Source organism: Balaenoptera ricei, chromosome 3, assembly GCF_028023285.1.
Source record: "Balaenoptera ricei isolate mBalRic1 chromosome 3, mBalRic1.hap2, whole genome shotgun sequence".
Lineage (NCBI taxonomy): Eukaryota > Metazoa > Chordata > Mammalia > Artiodactyla > Balaenopteridae > Balaenoptera > Balaenoptera ricei.
The window spans coordinates 9,554,053-9,575,572 of record NC_082641.1 but is presented as its reverse complement, the minus strand read 5'-3'; the positions used below and the strand labels follow the sequence as shown (position 1 = coordinate 9,575,572).

Below are 21,520 nucleotides of genomic sequence, written 5' to 3'. Positions count from 1 at the left end.
GTGGAGAAGAGCAGGTTGGCTGAGGCTGGGACCATACTCAGGTTCGCCTGCTCGCTGCTCTAAAGCCAGTACTCGAGAGGCAAGTGTTGGTTGGAAAGGAAAGGTTGCTTTATTCAGGAGGCCAGCAACCTGGGAGAAGGTGGATTCACGTCCAAAAACCTATTCCAAAGATTCACCTCGGTCCTGAAGGTTTTTAAAAGGAAAAAGGAGAAGCTAGTTGCAGTTAATCATTTGGGGAGGGGTTCAGAGTCCTCTTCATCTTTCACTGTGTGCAGACCTGCTGACTCTGTGTAATCTTTCTTTAGATACCATCTTGTTTATTTGTTCATGGGATTATTGAAGGGGAAGCTGGGGGAAAGATCTCGTCATCTGTCAATTACTTATTCTTCATTTCTACTTCTTTAATCTAAGAAAAGAATCAACAGGTTAGGCAAGGTATTTTGTGATCAAAAGATTTGAAAGGTGTGCTTGGGCTGGAGGTTAGTTAAGCATGGGGCGTGGGGGCACCTGGTGTAAAGGTTAGTTAAAGTTTAGCTTCGCTAAACTGACAAGACAGAGGGCCTCCTGCAAAGAGCTGCTTCCTGCAAAGAGCTGCTTACAAGGTCAGGTCTTACCTGGGTCCCTGGCCCAACCTGTGTGTGTCTCTCATCCAGGGGTCTCCAGCCTTTGTCAGTGTCACTGCTTGATTAGTAAAAGTCTTTTGAGCAAGAACGTCCATTATGTGCTTATTTATTTATACATGATATATATATATATACTACTGTATCAAAACTGGCATGTTAGAAAATATAAAAATCTCATTTAAAACATAAGAAGAACAATAATTTAAAATATAGCAAACCTTTGCTTCCCCAGCTCCGGTGGGTTGTCTGGTGCACCCACTTGAGACACAGTTGCTGCCACATCTGAGCTGAACATCTCAGCAGTGTTGGGAAATTAACAATCAAATTCAAATTCAAAACCTGAGATATGAGAAAGAGGTATACTTGTAAAGCTCAGCCGTGTGTCCCTTTAAGACCCTCTGCCTAGACTATAACTAGATTTGATGAAGAAGATCATATCGTTGTGAATGATCATTCATCATTTGCAAATGAGTGCATAATAACCCCCAGGCATTCTGCAGGTGGGAGGCCAGTCAGGCAGTGTGGACATCACAGCGTACTCCATCTGGGGACTAGAAAGCAATCCAAGGCTTACGCTGTGCTTTGTATGCTGATGGCATGTATTAAGCATGTGCTTATATATCCCTTTGGATACACCATTTAGTAGATTGTTGAGAACTTGAAATAGAGCCTGCATGAGAGAAGCACTGAGCTATGTGTGTTCTATTCAACACTATAATCAAAGAATGGAGCTAATGTCTTCAAAGCAAGCTTATAAAATGTGTAGATTATACAAGGCTAAGAAAATATGCATACATCTGATGCAAATATGCATGCACTAGATTTCAAGAAGAACCTAAAATGCTGAAAAAATTTGAGATAAAAACAAGAAGTTGAAAATTTGGGATACATGTCCAGCCTTGTCTGTAGGTTCAAGGGTATCAACTGCAGACGTACATCCTGTACAGAAACCTAACTTGGCAGCCGTTTAGGGAAAAAAGTACTAGAGGTTTAGTTGAATTCAAATTTCATATGAGGCAACTATTTGACAAGGTGAAGAAAACTAATGCAATCTTAGGTTACATCAACAGAAGTTCAATTTCAATGCTACAAGGCAAGTGATGCTTAAGTACTTGGCACTTTTCAGACTATATTTGGAATAGTGTGTGAAATGTTGGGTATTAAGAATTAAGGGTGGGGGGAATCTACAAACTAGAGAGACAATACAGAAGTGGGGCGAGAATGATGAGACCTCTAAACACGATGACGAGACTTCTGAACTGCCCCTGTGTAAAGCACAGGAGAGAAGGTGAGTTTTCAAATATTGGTTGGTCTATCGTATCAATGAAAAAGTCAGTGTGATGCTTTGGTGAGTCAGAAGACAGAACTAGAACAGAAGTCAGAATCAGAATCAATTACTAGATTTTTACTAGAAGGCATATTATGGTTTTGACAACCGGAGCTGTCCTTCAGTAGAATGGCATGCGTCTAAGTTTGAGCTGCTGTCCGCGGTAGCTTTTCAGCCAGTGACTGTCTGAGGGGCTGACTCATCAAGAAGGATGGATGATGAGGTAAATGACCCTCTAGGTCCCATCCACTTATGAAATCCTGTGAGATGTTTAAGACATTATATGTAGGTCGATTAGAACTAGATGTAGACTGAGTGCATCTAGATTTTGACAAAAATCTAGAAAACTCATAATGATATTTGCAGCACCCATTTTTCTACATGCTAAGGTTTTTGGAGGTAGGAGGAAGGCTATGAATTTTGGAAACACTGCCCAAGTGATTCATGTACACCCACTGTTTTTAAGACAGAATAAAAATAGGGAAGTTATAATTTTCATGTAAGTATTTATTCATTCTAGACATAAAACTCTATGAAAATACCTTAAACTATATATTAAGTGTCTGTTACCTTAGCTTAGCAACCAGTTAACTTTGGGTGATCTATTGCACTATTGCCTCATCTATAAAACAGAAATAGTAATTATTATAATAGTGATATTATTACTATTATTATTATAATTATTGTTATTATTTCCTGAATCCCTAAAGGATATTCACTCCACTATGGGAAGAGGAGTAGGGCATTGCTTTGTTAGGGAAAACAATGACCATGGCCTAAATTAATTAAAATAGGAGGGTTCTCCATGCTGAGTTTAGTAGGATATGGTTTAAGTCATTTTGCTTAAAAAAGTATAAGTTTTACAATATTTATAGATAGGCACGTCTTGTTGACTAATTTATGACTAGACTATTGCTTTTCCCACTTGAATAGCAAGAGGAAATGGTCTGGGAGAAAATTGGCCTAATATGTGCAAAACAGCTGCCGGAATCACGAGCAGCTTGCTGCCCAGCTCTGTGGCCTGGGAGGCTGATGTTGATCAGCTCTACCCTCTCTAGCAGGTAAACACTGCAGCTGATGGGAATTACAGTCCCTAGTTTCAGGGGACACGAGGATAATTTGGCTGTTCCTAAAAAGACATAAACAAAATATTGGCTAAGCACAGACAGATGTTAAGGTTATACTCTGTACATGGATTCATGTACTTGAATTCCCCTTAATAGCGTGGAGCTTATGTTGTAAGATCTTGCAGCTCATTATAACTAAGTTGTTATGGGCTGCTAATTTTCTAGAAGCTGCTGTATCATGAGCTAGCCCAACTACCTTGATGGGTCTCCTGGTAGTTAATATGGACTAAATGTGAATCTTTTCTTTTTTCCCCTGTGGTCTCTCATAATGAGATTAGCTTTGTCTACAGTGTGACAAATTCAGTGTACCAGGAGCATCTGGTACACCCTTCTTTATGACTGAAAATAAGCCTGCAAACTTGATAATGCGCGTCCATTAAGGCACTTGCCCAAATTGGGGAGATGTGGAAGGGATTTATGGGTCACAGTTCATTTTGCTTCTCAACGGTGGTACAGCCATCAACACGGCATTCCTACAAGTTCTTGTTTGAATTTCAGGATGCAAATATGCATATATTCCTTGATGTATTCCACTTGATTCATTTCCAATAGAGAAATTTTGAAAAGGAAAAAAGCAAATAAAAGGAAAAGAAACTAAAACTTTCATAGCTTGAAGATAGGTTTAAATTCAGCCTTTGGAAGTTGATTAGAGAAAGGATCACAGTGAGATGTAGCTACTCAAGCCATGAAGCTACTGTAGTAAAGAGGGTATTTTTTAAATCATCTGTGTAGTATGATGAGGAATGAAAAGTAGACTCAACTCCTGTTGTTCTATTTGTATTTAAACAAGTTAATATAATAATGTTCATGTTTTGAATGTATTACTACCTAAGCAATGGGGAAATACATTTCACAGATGAAACAAAAGAGTTGATATGCATATTACATACCTGGTCAAGAATAGGAAAGACCGCTGGGCTGGCTGTCACTGTGTTATTGTCTCTGCGACACCACTAACTGGGTAATCTTGAATTATTCACTTAACCTCTCTGATGGCCAGTTCCTTCTTTACACAAATGGATTGTATTTCATATCCTAAATCATTCACTGGGTCATTTGAAGACAAAATAATTAGAGTAACAGTACAGCTGTTGTTATGCAAAGAGTAAAACCATTATACTATTATATCAGGGCACAATTACGTATAATAATAACTCCCTCTTACCTGAAGTCAGCCCCGTGCTAACCTTGGGTCCCTCAATCAATAGCATATGTAACAGTAGCAATTAAAAACCACTCTGGAGGCAATGAAGAACAGGAGTTCTGAAAGATATACACAAAAGTCACCAGAAAGAAATGTCAATAATATAAATGTAGCGGAAGAGAAATGAGACCATTTCTTTGGTTGTAAGAGCCAATGACTGTCTGTGTCCACAACCCCAGAGGACTTGACTGTCCAGGTAATTATGAAAAAACTCTACAGTTGACAGGGACATTTCAGGACAGGCAAACTAACATCCTTGCAGTACAATATCCTTATAATGTAGTACAGGATCTATGTTAACACTACTGACCTGCAGATGTTAAAAAAAAAAAAAAGTTAAATTTTGTTAGGTATTTTCTTATCAAGGAAACAGATGAGCTCAATAAAATTTCAAAGGGCTCTTTACTTGGAGTATGGAAATACATGAGATATGGTGCATCACAGTCAATGAATAATGAAAATCAGGATCATTGTTGAAGATAACCTTTTACTTCAGTCAAAACTTCCAAGCTAATTTGCCTAGTATTCAGTCTTGCTCTATATGCTTCAATCAAACTGAACTCCAATTACTCCCTGAAACACATAAGCGCACATTCAGTATCTGCCTACTTCTGTGCCTTAATTCATGCTGTTCCGTCTGTAATGCTTTTCCGCTACCCTTTCACGTGGTCAAATAGTAACCTCTCCCTGTCCGTCTCAGATGCTACCTTCTGCTTTTGCCATTGTCCTTGATTTCTTCATTCTCCCCACTCCCTTCCATCTTCCCCAAGTGGATGTTGTTTTTGAAATTCATTTAAATCTCTCATCACAATTTAGTATTTTACTTTGTACTCTAGCTGATGACGTACTTTCAAAGAATTGAAAAAGATTTCAACAATTTTGCTAGACGTAAATCAACAAGATCTGTATTAGAAAGGAGCACAATGAAACATTTAAGTCACGAAGATACTTTAGTATAAAGAGCGTATTTTTTTAAATCAACTGTGTAGAATGATAAGAAATGAAAAATAAAATCAGACTCTGTTGTTACATCTGTATTAAACAAGTTAATGTAAGCGTGTCCTTGTTTTTAACATTGTAATTAACACCATCTTGAATGATGCCCGCCTGCATTGGTGAGAGTGATCTCTTCTGTACTTAGTCTCTTGTTTCAAATGTCAAACTCTTCCAGAAACACCCTCAGAGATATACCAAGAAATAATGTTTTACCAGCTGTCTGGGCATCCCTTAGCCCTGTCAAGTTGACACATAAAATTAACTATCACAGGATCCGTACATGAACTAGTTTTGTACCCATGCCTTTCCTATTTGTGTCATTCAGCACCTTGCAGAATTCTTTGCACGTAAATATCTATTGCCCTGCTTTTATTTTATTCATTCATTCCATAAATGTTTATTTGGCGTCTACAGTTTAGCAGGTACTAGAGATTTGAATGGAAAAGGTAGTATTGTTCTTGCCTTGGAATCAATCATAGGAATAATCACTCCAAAATAATTGGAACTTGTGGTTTGCTACCAGGCAAGTAAGTGTTGATGGCGCTCAGTCCCCTCCTTAGGTTGCTGTTAGTGAGAAGTGTTACTTTTGCATGTCATTTATGTGCCAGAGGAACCTGGTATTGTAGTACTGAAGAGAAATTAAGAAGCAAAATCACCAGATTACTGGAGACAAATTTTGGTTTCTAGGGATCTAATGAGAGAACTCTCTAGGAATTTTGGAGCCACTGAAGACACTGGACACATCTCCTAGTTCTGAAATAATGACAGGTGCTCAGTAAGCTTCAAAGAGCTACCAGTAAATTTCATTAGAGAATTTTGTGCTAAGAAGATGGTAAATCATGGGAAAATTGATTATTCTGCCACACAAATGATATAGCATAAAAGTAACTGACAATGTCAGTTTTACAGTTGAGATTTTTTTTTAAATATGGATTTTACAATCTCTCAAGAGAACTTTGGGGGCTAGGTCACTAGAAAGCAAGTACTTCCTGATGCTTTTCTCAAAATCAAAGATGTGTTCTTTCTTGCTCCGAAAATTATGACATACGTTTCTTGGTGGCCAAAGGGAGAATGTGTTTGAACATGGGAGTAACTGAGTTGTAATTACCACAAAAATTGTTTGATTGTAATTAAACAGTAGTAAAGTTTGGAAGAAAATGTGATGACAGGATTAAGTTTCAGTTAATTATTTTAGGTTATGTCTATAATTTCAAATTAATAACTATATTAACTTGAAAAATCTGTTTTTGTGTAAACAAAAGAAAAATATGAGTAGGGACAACCAGTCAGACTTGTTTAACACATTCAAGTCCTCCAATTAATATATAGACTTAAGAGAGACATCATGACACTTATGGTCAGGAATATTTCCTTTAATGTTATAAAGCACTCAGCCATTGGAGGATTAAATGTTAAGAACTATTAATTTTTATCTTTAGGAAATCAGGAGTCATTGAAAGGTTCTAGGTAGATGAATAACGGAATCACATTTGTTTATTTTTTTAAAGATGATTTTTGGCTGTGTCATGGAGAAGAGATTGAAAGCAGGTATGAATGAGAGGCAGACACCCTAATTAGGATAATGAGTTTAGGTTTCTGGGCAGGAGATACTGGTGGCCAGAATGAGAGCAGGGTCACTGGGGATAGTGGACAGATGAGAGAGTTATAACTCTGCTGTCAATTTCAGCTTGGGGTTCTCCCCTACAGAAGCAATTCTCTGGTACCTGCTGGGTGTCCTACAGTTCAACTCCATTCTGACACTATCTACCTGGAGATGGCAACATCAGATCCCATAGGCTAAAGGCTCAGTCCTACAAGATCCTCCCCTGCCAGCCACCACCCCAACATACACTTAAGATGCCAATGGAAAGTCCAAGTTGGCACTTGTTCTTCTAACCAACTGACAGTCTCCTTTGCAGGTTCAGTGAATTGGCTAGAGTGGCTCACAGAACTCAGAGAAACATTTTACTTACTAAATTACTGGTTTTTTATAAAAGGATGTAATTCAGAAACAGACAAATGGATGAGAGGCATAGGGCAGGGTATGGGGAAAGGGCCCAGAAATCTCTCAGAGGAGGCCACTCTCCGCAAATCACCACGTGTTCACCAGCCCAGAGGATCTCTGAACCACATCCTTTTGGGTTTTTATGGAGGCCTCGTTACATTGGCGTGGTTGATAAAGTATTGACCATTGGCACTTGAACTCAATATCCAGCTCCCTCCCCCTTCCTGGAGGTCTGGGGGCTGGGACTGAAAGTTTCAACCTTTTAGTTACCTTGTTGCTTCTCCTGGCAACCAGCCCCCATCCTTAGGTGTCACCTCATTAACATAACAAGACACCTTTGTCACACTCTTCTCACTTGGGAAATTCCAAGGGTTTCTGTGATAGAAATGGGTTTGAAGACCAAAGGTATACTTCTTATTATAAATCACAATATCACAGTGGTACTTAATGATTTGTTATGTCTATTTAGAGAGGACAAAGTCCAGAATGATACACGAATTTGGGGATTAGGCAACTTGGATAAATGAAGGTGCCATTTACTGAAACAGGAAAACAAAGGAGTGACAGCAGGTTTACAGGCTGGCTGTGATTTCAGTTTTGGACAGACCTCTGGGTTTTCCAGAAGAGATGTCAGTAGACAGTTGGATATACACCATTATTGGTTATTGAAGATGTGGGAATGGATGAGATTATTCAGAGGAAGTTTAAGAAAATAGAAATTTAAAAGAATTCCAGGGAGAATGGTTGCTTAAGAGAGAGACATCCACTGAGAATCAGGGCAGCCAGAGAGGTGGGAAGGAAAGCAGGGGAGGGGTGTATTGAAAACCATATGAAGAGTTTGCTCCAGGAAGGAAGGAGAGGCCAACAAAGTAAATGCTAACTGTAGGTCAAGTAAAATACTGATGTGGTTTAGTTATGAGAGCATATATAATTATTCCACTGGTATGAATATTTAGCTATTTAAATTTCAACAAAGAGCAATGAGTGAGAAAGGATAAATATTGGCCTTTTGTCACTCAAACATTTCTGTTCTGAATAGAATTCTTTTTTTTTTTTTAACATCTTTATTGGAGTATAATTGCTTTACAATGGTGTGTTAGTTTCTGCTGTATAACAAAGTGAATCAGCTGTACATATACATATATCCCCATATCTCCTCCCTCTTGCACCTCCCTCCCACCCTCCCTATCCCACCCCTCTAGGTGGTCACAAAGCACCTAGCTGATCTCCCTGTGCTATGTGGCTGCTATTTTACATTTGGTAGTATATACAAGTCCCTGAGACTCTCTCACTTTGTTCCAACTTACCCTTCCCCCTCCCAATGTCCTCAAGTCCATTCTCTACATCTGCATCTTTATTCCTGTCCTGCCCCTAGGTTCTTCAGAACCATTTTTTTTTTTTTTTAGATTCCATATATATGTGTTAGCATACGGTATTTGTTTTTCTCTTTCTGACCTACTTCACTCTGTATGACAGACTCTAGGTCCATCCACCTCACTACAAATAACTCAATTTTGTTTCTTTTTATGGCTGAGTAATATTCCATTGTATATATGTGCCACCTCTTCTTTATCCATTCATCTGTCAGTGGACACTTAGGTTGCTTCCATGTCCTGGCTATTGTAAATAGAGCTGCAATGAACATTGTGGTACATGACTCTTTTTGAATTATGGTTTTCTCAGGGTATATGCCCAGTAGTGGGATTGCTGGGTCGTATGGTAGTTCTATTTTTAGTTTTTTAAGGAACCTCCACACTGTTCTCCATGGTGGCTGTATCAATTTACATTCCCACCAACAGTGCAAGAGGGCTGCCTTTTCTCCACACCCTCTCCAGCATTTATTGTTTGTAGGTTTTTTGATGATGGCCATTCTGACTGGTGTGAGGTGATACCTCATTGTAGTTTTGATTTGCATTTCTCTAATGATTAGTGATGTTGAGCATCCTTTCATGTGTTTGTTGGCCATCTGTATGTCTTCTTTGGAGAAATGTCTATTTAGGTCTTCTGCCCATTTTTGGATTGGGTTGTTTGTTTTTTTGATATTGAGCTGCATGAGCTGCTTGTATATTTTGGAAGTTAATCCTTTGTCAGTTTCTTCATTTGCAAATATTTTCTCCCATTCTGAGGGTTGTCTTTTCGTCTTGTTTATGGTTTCCTTTGCTGTGCAAAAGCTTTTAAGTTTCATTAGGTGCCATTTGTTTATTTTTGTTTTTTGAATAGAATTATTCTTACAGTTCTTATCCCATAATTCAAGTTAGTTATACAAAAGACATATAATGAAAGAGAAAGAGAGAGAGAGAAATTCTTGGAAAAGATTATAGAAATTTTGCATTGGAAGTGCCACAAAAGTAATTTAACTTCAACTTCTGCATTTTATCAGATGCATTAGTAAGTTTGCTCTATGCATACACACTATTGCACACTTTCTTATATTGACCCAATATAATATATTTGGGTCATCCATTAAGTCATCCATCCATCCATCCATCCATCCATCCATCCATCCATTTACTGAATGCACTCTATGCTTGATGAGAAGAAGGTGATAATGCAAAGGCATGGTCCCTGCCAACAAGACATGTATGTTCTAAGAAAGAAGACAAGTATGTAGTTAAGTGAATTTGATACAGCGCTGTTGGTGCTGTGAATGTCATGGTCAATTGTTGTCTTGTGTAAGGAGTGAGGGGCAGGTCATGAATGTACTTGTATAGAACAGATGGAATTAAATGAGTCAACGCTGAGATTGGCACCGTAAAATTGAAGGCAAAGGCATTTTCCCTAGACTTAGAATCAGGGAAAGAGTGGGGAAGAGGAAGTGGATATTCAGAGCAATGGGTACAGAGTGAGAACGTTCAGAGTTCATTTGAGGGACTGCAAGTCATTGATCTTGGCTGAACCTAGGGTTCTGGTACTTCTTCTTTCACCCTTTGAGTATTGGAAGGCTGGTTTCTCCATTACGGGCTAAATATAGACAAGGACATTGAAGTGTAACTCCTGAGCATCCTCACTGCCCTCCTGGGGTGTATCTGAGTTTGGCAGTGGCTCTCTTAAAAGTCAAGGGCGTTTATTAGAAGAAAATATTTCAGTGGTGGTGTGAACTTAAATGGTACAGTGAGCATAATTCTTCCTACAACTGGATGTAGTAATTCCAATATTTTATATCTAGAAAGGCAAGAAAAACTAAGATGAGTGAGCTGTAGTCATTCCTCATTAAGGAGAGCTGTGTTATTGTGTTGGCTGTGTTGTTCCTAGTTCTATAGCTTCCATTAAAACAATGCGAATAAATACTCAAGGGCTTTGAGGCAGTGGGGTTCTGAACAGTTAGTCTGAAATAGACTTCTAGTCCCAGCTAATCTTTGGGGAAGCTAGTTAACATCCTTAAATTTGAGATGTCTTAGAAAATAAAATGCCTCCCTTTTTGAGTCAATATGAGGAATAAATAAGTTAACGCATGTAAAGCATTTAGTTGAGCATGATACATGGTAAGTAAATACATAAAATATTGCTTGCGATTATTGTGGGCTGTGTCGTAAATAAAAGTTATTCCCAAGTAGGTATGGGCATAAAAATCACTAGTAGAAAATTTTCAAGATGTACCTTAGGGCCCCATTACCAAGAAAATTTTATTTTGTAGCTCTGAGTTACGTACCAGGCGTTAAAAAAAGTTCCAGAGATTAGCATGATGTAGGTAAGAGTCACCCTTATATAGTAGCATCACTAAATTTTGTATGCAACCTAACGGATTCTTACATCATCTTAAACTCCCAAGAAATGTGGCCTTCTTTATTTTGTGGAGCCCTGCCATTTAGTGGAATTAAGTAAATTTTGATAAACAAGCTTTATTTGGATATCAAGGCATTAGCTAGAACAAAGCAGATGGAATCTTACAGATTGAAGGAGTTGGTCAGAAAGAGCTGTTTGTTATATTTTATTTTATTGAACCTGTTTTGGAAAGGTGCGTATGATTCCGCTTCGGGGCACTGATTCCTGTCATCTGCTGTCTTGCTAGGTGACCCAGGATGACCGCGTGATTGTTTAAAACATTAATTTGTCAGTTTTGGAGTCTTTCACGGACAGCTCTTTGCCATAGTTTTTGACTCATCGATGAGGTTTACATAGCTTTACAGTTGACATTGATTTGTTCCATTCCATCTCGACATCTGGGCTTGTTCTTTCCAGACTTGTTGGATGCTTTGCTGTAAGCCTCTTATTATTACCCTTTCATCTGTGCAACCTTCCCTTCAGATTTGGCTTACAGAACATGTCTCCGTGGGATGAAATTAACGTTGCCCAGAATTTGTGGCTATGAAGTCAACTCGTTCATATGAAAGGAGAATTAAAAGTGATGTGAGAATAAAGGTCCCCCAGGATCACTTGATAATACAAATCCTTGATGGATGCAGAGATGAGGGAATCAGGGGGCAAAAACTCATCTACACAGTGGAAAACTAGTCTTTCATCTTTCCCGCAGAGATTCAAGCCAGAGGACAGAGAACAATTCCTAGACCCTGATTCTCTCCCAGGTAGAGAAACATCTGAGGACAATATTTATACGATGAAAATGACTATAATTCACTCTCTAATAAAATATTTCAAAACATTTGAACAGTCATTTTGCTCCACTATTGCAAGCAGAGTCACTAAGTCAGATTCCCTAAAATCATTGCATCTTAGAGCCTGAAAAGAACTAGCAGTGATCTTCCATTTCTCTCCTTTGACATAGAATTGAAGTGATTGTGTTGATATTGGTGCTTCTAAAAACTAGGTCTGATCTGCAGAAAAGATGGCAAGACATTGCGGGGGACTGAAATAGAGAGGGTGTAGTGAGCGTCTGGGTGAAATAGACAATGTGCTGAGTCTCCAACAAGGGGCAGGGAGATATTAGCCAACGGGCAGCCTTAGACGGGAGGATGGAAGAGGTCAGGGGAAAGCAGAGTTATCTATTGGGTGAAGGGCTCATTGGACAGGCCAAGGGACCATCGAATGAAGCCAGCAGCAGGCAAAGAAATGGAATATAGAGAAAGGGCATCAGTCCCCAAGAAGGTTGATTCCTTAACAAGATGCTCCTATAAAGGCCCCAGGCCTAGAGCATGATTGCTATCTTTATTACTGACCCAGGGATTTACTCAAAATTAAAACTAGGTATGGACCAAATGGAAGAAATAGAGGACACAGTAGGAAAGTTGACTGAGTCTTTCAACTTTCCTCACAGGACTAGCACCTTGAACAAGACCAGTACCTTCTGTGGCTCATTGATAGGTTTTCCTTCCTCGTCTAACTTGATTCAGCACGAGGGGCAAGTTTTCCTGAGGGCTCATTGAGGAGAGCCCTGGAGCGTCCACTGTGGAGGTTGCACCCGTCAGAGCCCGCGCCCCTTTCTGCCCTCCGCCCTCATGCCCACCACCATTCCGTTAGCAAACAAGAGGAGGACTTTTCACAGGACCACCGCTGTGTGTCTGGGTCCCTGCTGATGCTCAGTATTCTTTTCTCCTATTGGAGGGGAGGGTGACAAAGAAGGCTCGATGCCTGAGTGTGTATTGTCCACACAAACAGTCTCAGGATGCTTCAGGTACCCTTCCCATTTTGTCTGGCTGGCACAGTCAGTTTTCATCTTGAGTCCTTGGACTTCAGCAATCAGATCAGCACTGTGGGAAACACCTTTATCTTAAACCATCCAACATCTCATCCATTGTCTCCATTCTCCACTTCTGTCCAGTCTCCTTTACATCTTCTCATATGCGTAAAATCAGGACAAATCTAGTTTTACTTAATGCTCTGTTCAGTCTAAATTTTTCCACTTTCTCAAACCTCAGACTGATGTTGTGCCACAATAAATACAATATTTATTGAAGGAATTAATGAAACTATGTGTGAGTGTTTTCTGATTTCAGTTTTCATACTGAACTAGCTAAGCCCCCTTAAGGGACTTTACGTGGTTTTATCCATTTAAAAACATTTAATGGGGCTTCCCTGGTTGCGCAGTGGTTAAGAATCCGCCTACCAATGCAGGGGACATGAGTTCGCACTCTGGTACGGGAAGATCCCACATGCCACGGAGCAGCTAAGCCTGTGCGCCACAACTACTGAGCCTGTGCTCTAGAGCCTGTGAGCCACAACTACCAAGCCCGTGTGCCACAACTACTGAAGCCCACGCGCCTAGAGCCTATGCTCTCCAACAAGAGAAGCCACCGCGGTGAGAAGCCTGCACACCACAGCGAAGAGTATCCTCTGCTCGCCACAACTGAAAGAAAGCCCACATGCAGCAACGAAGACCCAATGCAACCAAAAATAAACAAACAAACAAATAAATAAATAAAAATAAAGTAAATTAGATGAATATAAAAAAACATTTAATGAACATTTAATTAAGTCAAGTGAATTATTAATTTAGGCTCTCTAGGAAAAAGTTATAAAACTATATGATAATTTTTCTTATAATAGTCATAATCTATGATGTGACTCAACAATGTGCTATTCTAGGAGTGAAAATCATTTAAATCTGGCTCTTAGTAAATTTTAATGAACTTTAGTATCATACATCCGCTACTTCTATAAATTTTTATGATCTCGAAAACAAGATAATTCCCGCCCGTTGGGGAGGTTAAGGTCCTCTGACACTGCTTGCTTTCTTTAAAAACCTCCTTTACTGTAGGATGCCCTCTCTAATCCACCCACTTCTTTTTTTTTTTTTCTAGTTGACGCACAGTTGATTTACAATGTTGTATTAGTTTCTGGTGTACAACAAAGTGATTCAATTACATATATATATATATATGTTCTTTTTCAGATTCTTTTCCATTATAGGTTATTACAAGATATTGAATATAGTTCCCTGTGCTATACAGTATGACTTTATTGGTTATCTATTTTATATATAGTACTGTGTATCTGCTAATCTCAGACTCCTAATTTACCCCTCCCACCACTTCCCCTTTGGTGACCATAAGTTTGATTTCTATGTCTGTGAGTCTGTTGCTGTTTTGTAAATAAGTTCATTTGTGTCATGTTTTAGATTCCACATATAAGTGATAACATATCATATTTGTCTTTCTCTGACTTCCCTCTAGGTCCATCCATGTTGCTGCAAATGGCATTATATCATTCTTTTATGTGGCTGAGTAGTATTAAATTGTACCACATCTTTATCCATTCATCTGTCGATGGACATTTAGGTTGCTTCCATGTCTTGACTATTGTAAATAGTGCTGCTATGATTCACCCACTATTCTTAATTCCCATGAAATCCCAATTCTCTAGACAGTTTCTAAGTCCTCATCTTGGGGGTATTTTTTTAACAATTTTATTTAGTATAATTGATATACAACCTCCACCCCTCACCCCGCCGCCTATATTTAATGTATACAGTTTGATGAGTTTGGACATATACATACACCCAGGATACCATCACCACAATCCAGGACATAAACGTGTAAACATACCCACCACCTCCAAAAGTTTCCTTGTGTCCCTTTCCTTTTTTTTGAGGGGGGTGCTATAGAAAGACTAAAAATGAGATATACTCTCTTAACAAAATTTTAAGTTAACAATTTTAACACTGTTGTTAAATATAGGAGATCTCAAGACTTATTCATCTTGTATAACTGAAACTTTATACCCTTGAACAACAACTCCCCATTCACCCCACTCCCTAGCCCCTGGCAACCACCATTCTATTTTCTGCTTCTGTTGTAAGTTGGACTATTTTAGATACCTATGTAAGTGGAGTCATAAAATTTTTGTCTTTCTGTAACTGACTTATTTCACTTAGCATGTCTTCCAGGTCCATCCATGTTGTCGCAAATAGTACAATTTTCTTCTTTTCAAAGGCTGAATAATGTTGCATTATGTGTATATACTGCATTTTCCTTATCTATTTGTCTGTTGGGCATTTAAGTTGTTTACATATCTTGGCTGCTGTGAATAATGCTGCAGTGAACATGGAGGTGCAGGTATCTCCTTTAGATACTGATTTCACTTCTTTTGGATATATATACCCAGGAGTGGGATTGCCAGATCATATGGTAGTTCTGTTCCTAATTTTTTTTAAATTAATTAATTAATTTATTTATTGCTGCATCGGGTCTTCGTTGCTGCGCGTGGGCTTTCTCTAGTTGTGGCGAGCAGGGGGTACTCTTTGTTGCGGTGCGTGGGCTTCTCATGGCAGTATCTTCTCTGGTTGTGGAGCATGGGCTCTAGGCGCGCGCGCCTCAGTAGTTGTGGCTCGCGGGCTCTAGAGCGCAGGCTCAGTAGTTGTGGTGCACAGGCTTAGTTGCTCCGTGGCAAGTGGGATCTTCCCGGACCAGGGCTCGAACCCATGTCCCCTGCATTGGCAGGCAGATTCTTAACCACTGCGCCACCAGGGAAGCCCCTGTTTCTAATTTTTTAAGAAACCTCCATACTGTTTTACACAGTGCCTGCACCATTTTACATTTCCATCAACAGTGTACAGTTTCTCCACATCCTCGATAATACTTGTTATCCTTTGTTCTTTTGATATAGCCATCCTAACAGTTATTAGATGATATCATATTGTGGTTTTGATTTGTATTTCCTTGATGATTAGTGATGTTGAGTGCCTTTTTTATATACCTGTTGACCATCTGCATTGAATCTTCTTTGGAGAAATGTCTATTCAGGTACTTAAGGCATTTTTTAATTGGTTTGTTTTTGTTTTGTTTTTTTACTATTGAGTTGTATGAATTCCTTATCTATTTTAGAAATTAACCCCTTTAAATATTTTCTTCCATTCCATAGTTGGCCTTTTCACTCTGTTGGCTATTTCCTTTGCTGATAGAAAAGGAAGCTTTTTAGTTTGATGTAGTCCTACTTGTCTATTTTTACTTTTGTTTCCTGTGTTTTTGGTGTCATATCATTTTTTTATATAGCATGATTTATATCACCACTTCTCCTCTGAAACTGCCCAGGAGAAGCCATATTAGTGGTCTTGTGCCTTATGGCTATTCTTGTACTTATTTTGCTGACTTCTCTTGTTCCTTATCCCTCCAAATCCAGATAACCTGCAAAGATCTTTCTTCACTCTTCTTCTCATCTCTCTTTATAGTTTCACCTTCACTGAATTAATTTAATATCACATACTCACTTACAACCAGTATTATAAAGTTCACTAAATATATTTACATTTATTTTTCCCGTTAATTTCTTGGGTACCCACCAGGTCTTATTAGCAACATCCCTCTCTTGAATGTTCTCTCATCTTAAAGTCTCTAAGATACCCAAGAATTATTCAGTCCTGAGAGGTCTGTTCTCCCTCCAGATATCAAACTGAGTTAGAACTGGGGAAGGTCATCTTCCCACCCACATCACAGCCTAAGTATCTCCCAGTGGCATAGAAGCTCATTCACTGTTGTGATGATGCCCTGGAGGATACTACAGAAGCCTTTACGCCACAGGAGTGATCCAAGTTTGAGAACCTCAGTTGCAGCTCTGCTAGTTCCCAATTCTAAGGTCAGTTTTCAATTCCAAGCGTAAAACCATACTAGGACCAGCTTAGGTCCTGGCAGTTCCCATCCCCAACCATGTGCTGTGGCCAAAATAGCCCTTCCTATGAGTCTTAGGCCCTTGGGTTGGGGTAAGGTAGAAAATGGCTGTAAAATAAGTGACAATGCAGTAAGGCATTTTGGAACCCAATCTCTAGAGGTCATACAAATAAAAACTATTTAAATAATGAGTAAATATGAATGTTAATGAACTTCATAGTTTACACTGACATCACATGTCTCTACAGTAATGGACTGCTGTGGTCTCTGAAACAAAATAATTGGCAGTATTGGGAATATTTAGTTCATTCAATATTAATTCGTTCATTCAACATTTCCCTTCTCTATGTCCAGATATCCTAAAACATCATCTTTGATCTCATTCTCTTTCCTACTTTTGAAGGAAGAATTTCTTTCCTGACCAAGGCTAATCCTTTCATCCCATTACCTTAACATTTTTGTAAAGTAAGGAAAAAAACAGAACCTAAGAAATAACAGGTTTATGATGTTTATATAAGGCAATGCATGTAAAGCACTTAGTATAGGTACATTTATTTAATAGATATTTTTTGAGCACCTACTATGTGCCAGGACTGTCCTAGATACCAGATACAGTGGCAACTCAGCAGGAAAAGTTTCCTCCTTATTTGCTCTCCTAGTAATTATGCACTCAGTAGTAAGTGCTCAATAAATATTTTTGCCTCCAATTTTATTATTATGTTTTGTGTTATTTTATTAATAAAATATAGGATTTTAGGTGCAGAAGAGAAACCTCCTTGCTCCTGGAAGACCTTGACATTTGCTGTGTACTCCTTAGAGAAACACAGAGGGAAAATTCACTTAATTACTTGCTTGTTTCACATATGCAATGACAAAGTAAACATTTATTGAATGGACATTTTAAAAGGCAAAGCATTGATTCAGTTTCCTTAATAAAGAAAATTCCAATTCAATTAAAAAGTCATCATGCAAACTAAAAATACAAGTAACCCAAAAGGAGCTTCTATTTTTAATACTGAAATAGTGAACAAAATTAAATGGGTAAAAACTTCAGTACTTAGCTGTTTAGTAGTACATTTAGTATGAATTTTTAAATACAGTGGAAAATAAGCATTTACAAATCAAGCATGGTGGAAAAATTGTTAATTCTTAATCTTTCAGCTTTCAGCTAAGAAAGTTACAGTGACCCAGAAGTAATACCTTCCCACCTGAAACAACAACAACAACAAAAAACACCAGTTTTCAAAACACTGCACTTTAGGCAATGAAGGACAGTGATTTTTTTTTTTAATTTTTATTGAAGTATAGTTGACTTATATATATATATATTTTCAGATTCTTTTTCCTTTTAGGTTATTAAAAAATATTGAATATAGTTCCCTGTGCTATACAGTAGGTCCTTGTTGGTTATCTATTTTATATATAGCAATATGTGTGATTATGAGTGTGTGTGTGAAAGAAACATAAGGCTCTGTAAGACAACTTTTGTTTCTCAAAAATGCATTGTGTGGGGGGTTCCCTGGTGGCACAGTGGTTGAGAATCTGCCTGCCAATGCAGGGGACACGGGTTTGAGCCCTGGTCTGGGAAGATCCCACATGCCACGGAGCATCTAAGCCCGTGAGCCACAACTACTGAGCCTGCGCGTCTGGAGCCTGTGCTCCGCAACGGGAGAGGCCGTGACAGTGAGAGGCCCGTGCACCGCGATGAAGAGTGGTCGCCGCTCCCTGCAACTGGAGATAGCCCTCACACAGAAACGAAGACCCAACACAGCCAAAAATAAATAAATAAATTAATTAATTTAAAAAAATGCATTGTGTGTATGTTACAAAAACCTATATATATATATGTTATATATATAGATTATGTACATATATATATAACTGAGTCACTTTGCTGTACACCTGAAGCTAATACAACATTGTATATCAACTATACTTCAATTAAAAAAAAAAACTGAAAAAAAAGATTCTTCAGATACACAAAGCAAATGAGGTGAGCCCTACAATTGCCCCAGCTTACTGCCTTGAGAGAGTTTCCCCACAATGGTGGAGAAAGGGAAGGGGGACCCAGGCAGAGCCCAGAGGACTCCCTGAGTTGGGGAGAAAGTACTGAGAGTCCAGAGAGGTAAAGGTGGCTGGAATTTGCAGGGCAAAATAGAAGAAAGGTGATTGCTGCTCAGAAAGAGAACTCTTGAGATCTGCAGAGGGTCCCCTTGGACTGTTCAGCAGAGAACTGAGCAGCACATGTATGTAAGGAAACCACCAGGGGGCAGGGAAAGAACTACCTGAAAGGATGGGAGGAACTAGTACCTGGTGCTCACACCAGGACCCAGAATATGTGCTTACACCCTCCAGCCAAGCTGGGAAACCAGCTGGGAACCTGATGCAGATGCTAGAATTAGCAAATCAGGACAGTGAAACAGTTTTTAATATGTATATTCCATATGTTTAGAAAGTTAAATAGAGACATGGAAGATTTAAAAAAAAAGACCCAAGTGAAACTTCTAGACATGTTTGATTCAACAGTGTTTGAGATTAAAAATACACTCCATGGAACTGATGGTAGATTAGACACTGCAGAAGAAAAGACTGGTTAACTTGAAGACACCAGTAGGAATTAAACAAAATGAAACACAACGGAAGAAAAAAAGACTTTTAAAAGTGGAAAAAGGAATCCATGACCTGTGAGACAATTCCAAGTGGCCTAATGTACACTTAATTGTAGTCACCAAAGGAGAGAAGATAGTGGGAAAGAAAAAAAATTTTTGAAGAATTAATGGCTGAAAAATTTCCAGATTTGATGAAAACTATAAAGTCACAGATCCAAGAAGCCCAGTGAACCCCAAGCATAAGTAACCTGAAGCAAACTACACCCAGAGAACTTTAAAATCAAGTTGTTCAGCACTGATGATAAAGAGAAAATCTTAAAAGGAGGCAGAGAAAAAAGACACAATATATTCAAAGACATGAAGACAAGGAATATCATAGTTTTGTTTTGTTAGAAACAGTAAATGCAAGAGAGAACAGTGGAGCAAAAATGTCTTTCAAAAATGAGGGGAAAATGAGAACTTTACTAGGCATATAAATCTGAAAGAATTCATCACTGAAGGAGCCACATTACAAGAAATATTAAAAGAAGCCTTTCGGACAGAAAGAAAATGATGCCAGATGGAATTAAATAGATGTACACAGATGAAGAGCACTGAGTATTGTGACTATAAGTTTAGAAGGCAGATTGCATGAAAAAAATGTCTCCTAACACCCCCCCTCCCATAAAACTGATGTGAAGAAAACATTTAGTGAGGCCACAGCCTTCAGCAAGCACATCCAAAGGTAGTGTCTGTCCTAGCAGAAGCCCAAAAAGGTTTGTAAATCCTGACTCAGATTGTCTTGCCGTATTGGACTGCTTGTAACATATGCAAACATGCAGCAAATTAAAGTCCTTTAGATAATACCAATAATGAATTTCTGTTTACCTATGAGGAGCTCTGTATAATCTTTGTGTTAATGTTTTTAAGGTGTTATCAATTCAAAGGTATGAGTTGGTTTCCTGTTATAGAGACATATTTAAGATAAAATATACAGACATACCTCGTTTTATTGCACTTCACAGATATTGCATTTTTAAAAAAATAATTAATTTTTTTTGGCTGCGTTGGGTCTTCGTTGCTGCACATGGGCTTTCTCTTGTTGCGGCGAGCGGGGGCTACTCTTCGTTGCGGTGCACGGGCTTCTCACTTCAGTGGCTTCTCTTGTTGTGGAGCACGGGCTCTAGGCGTGTGGGCTTCGGCAGTTGTGGCACACGGGCTCAGTAGTTGTGGTGCACGGGCTTAGTTGCTCCACGGCATGTGGGATCTTCCCGGACCAGGGCTCGAACCCGTGTCCCCTGCATTGGCAGGCAGATTCTTCACCACTGCACCACCAGGGAAGTCCCAGATATTGCATTTTTTACAAATTGAAGGTTTGGGGCAACCCTGCATTGAGCAATTTGATCAGTGCCATTTTTTCCAACAGCATTTGCTCGCTTCATGTCTCTGTGTCATATTTTGGTAATTCTCACACAATTTCAATCATTTTCATTATTATTATATTTGTTGTGGTGACCTGTGATCAGTGATCTTTGATATTAACTATTGCCAAAAGATAATGACTCACTGAAAGCGCAGATGATGGTCAGCATTTTTAGCAATAAAGTGTTTTAAATTAAGGTATGAATGTGTTTTTGAGACATAATGTTATTGCACACTTAATAGAGTACAGTATAGTATAAACATAGCTTCTATTATGCACTAGAAAACCAAAAAAATTCATGCAGTTCGCTTCTTTGTGGTAATGACTTTATTGTGGTGGTCTGGAACCAAACGTGCAGTATCTCTGAGATATGCCTGTGTTTTATAAAGATTGGAAATGAGAACCTTCTAGAACTTGCATATTTTTAAGGAACTGCCCCCCAAAAGCAGTAGAACTTGCAGGGAGAAGAAGGAGAGGTTAGATACACAAAATGCAGCCAGCAGAGGTCTTGGTATTCATTCCTTACAAATCATCTTTGCTGTCCTTCAAAATATATAAGAAGAAACATTTGAGCTTCAACAATATGCTTCCTTGGTTTTAACACCGTAAATGGAAAAGCTGAGCTCTCACTTCTCAAGTGGTTCTTACTTAGATCCCTGAAATAATGTCAACATAAAAAATAATCTGCTCTTATAGAGAACAAACTAGTGGTTAACAGTGGGGAGAGGGA

General features: G+C 38.8%; 1 protein-coding gene across 4 annotated transcripts in view; it reads left to right on the top strand.

The window, feature by feature from the left end:
• CTNND2 (catenin delta 2) overlaps positions 1–21,520 on the top strand; it is a 938,382-nt gene that overhangs the window by 315,914 nt on the left and 600,948 nt on the right. The window lies entirely within an intron of this gene.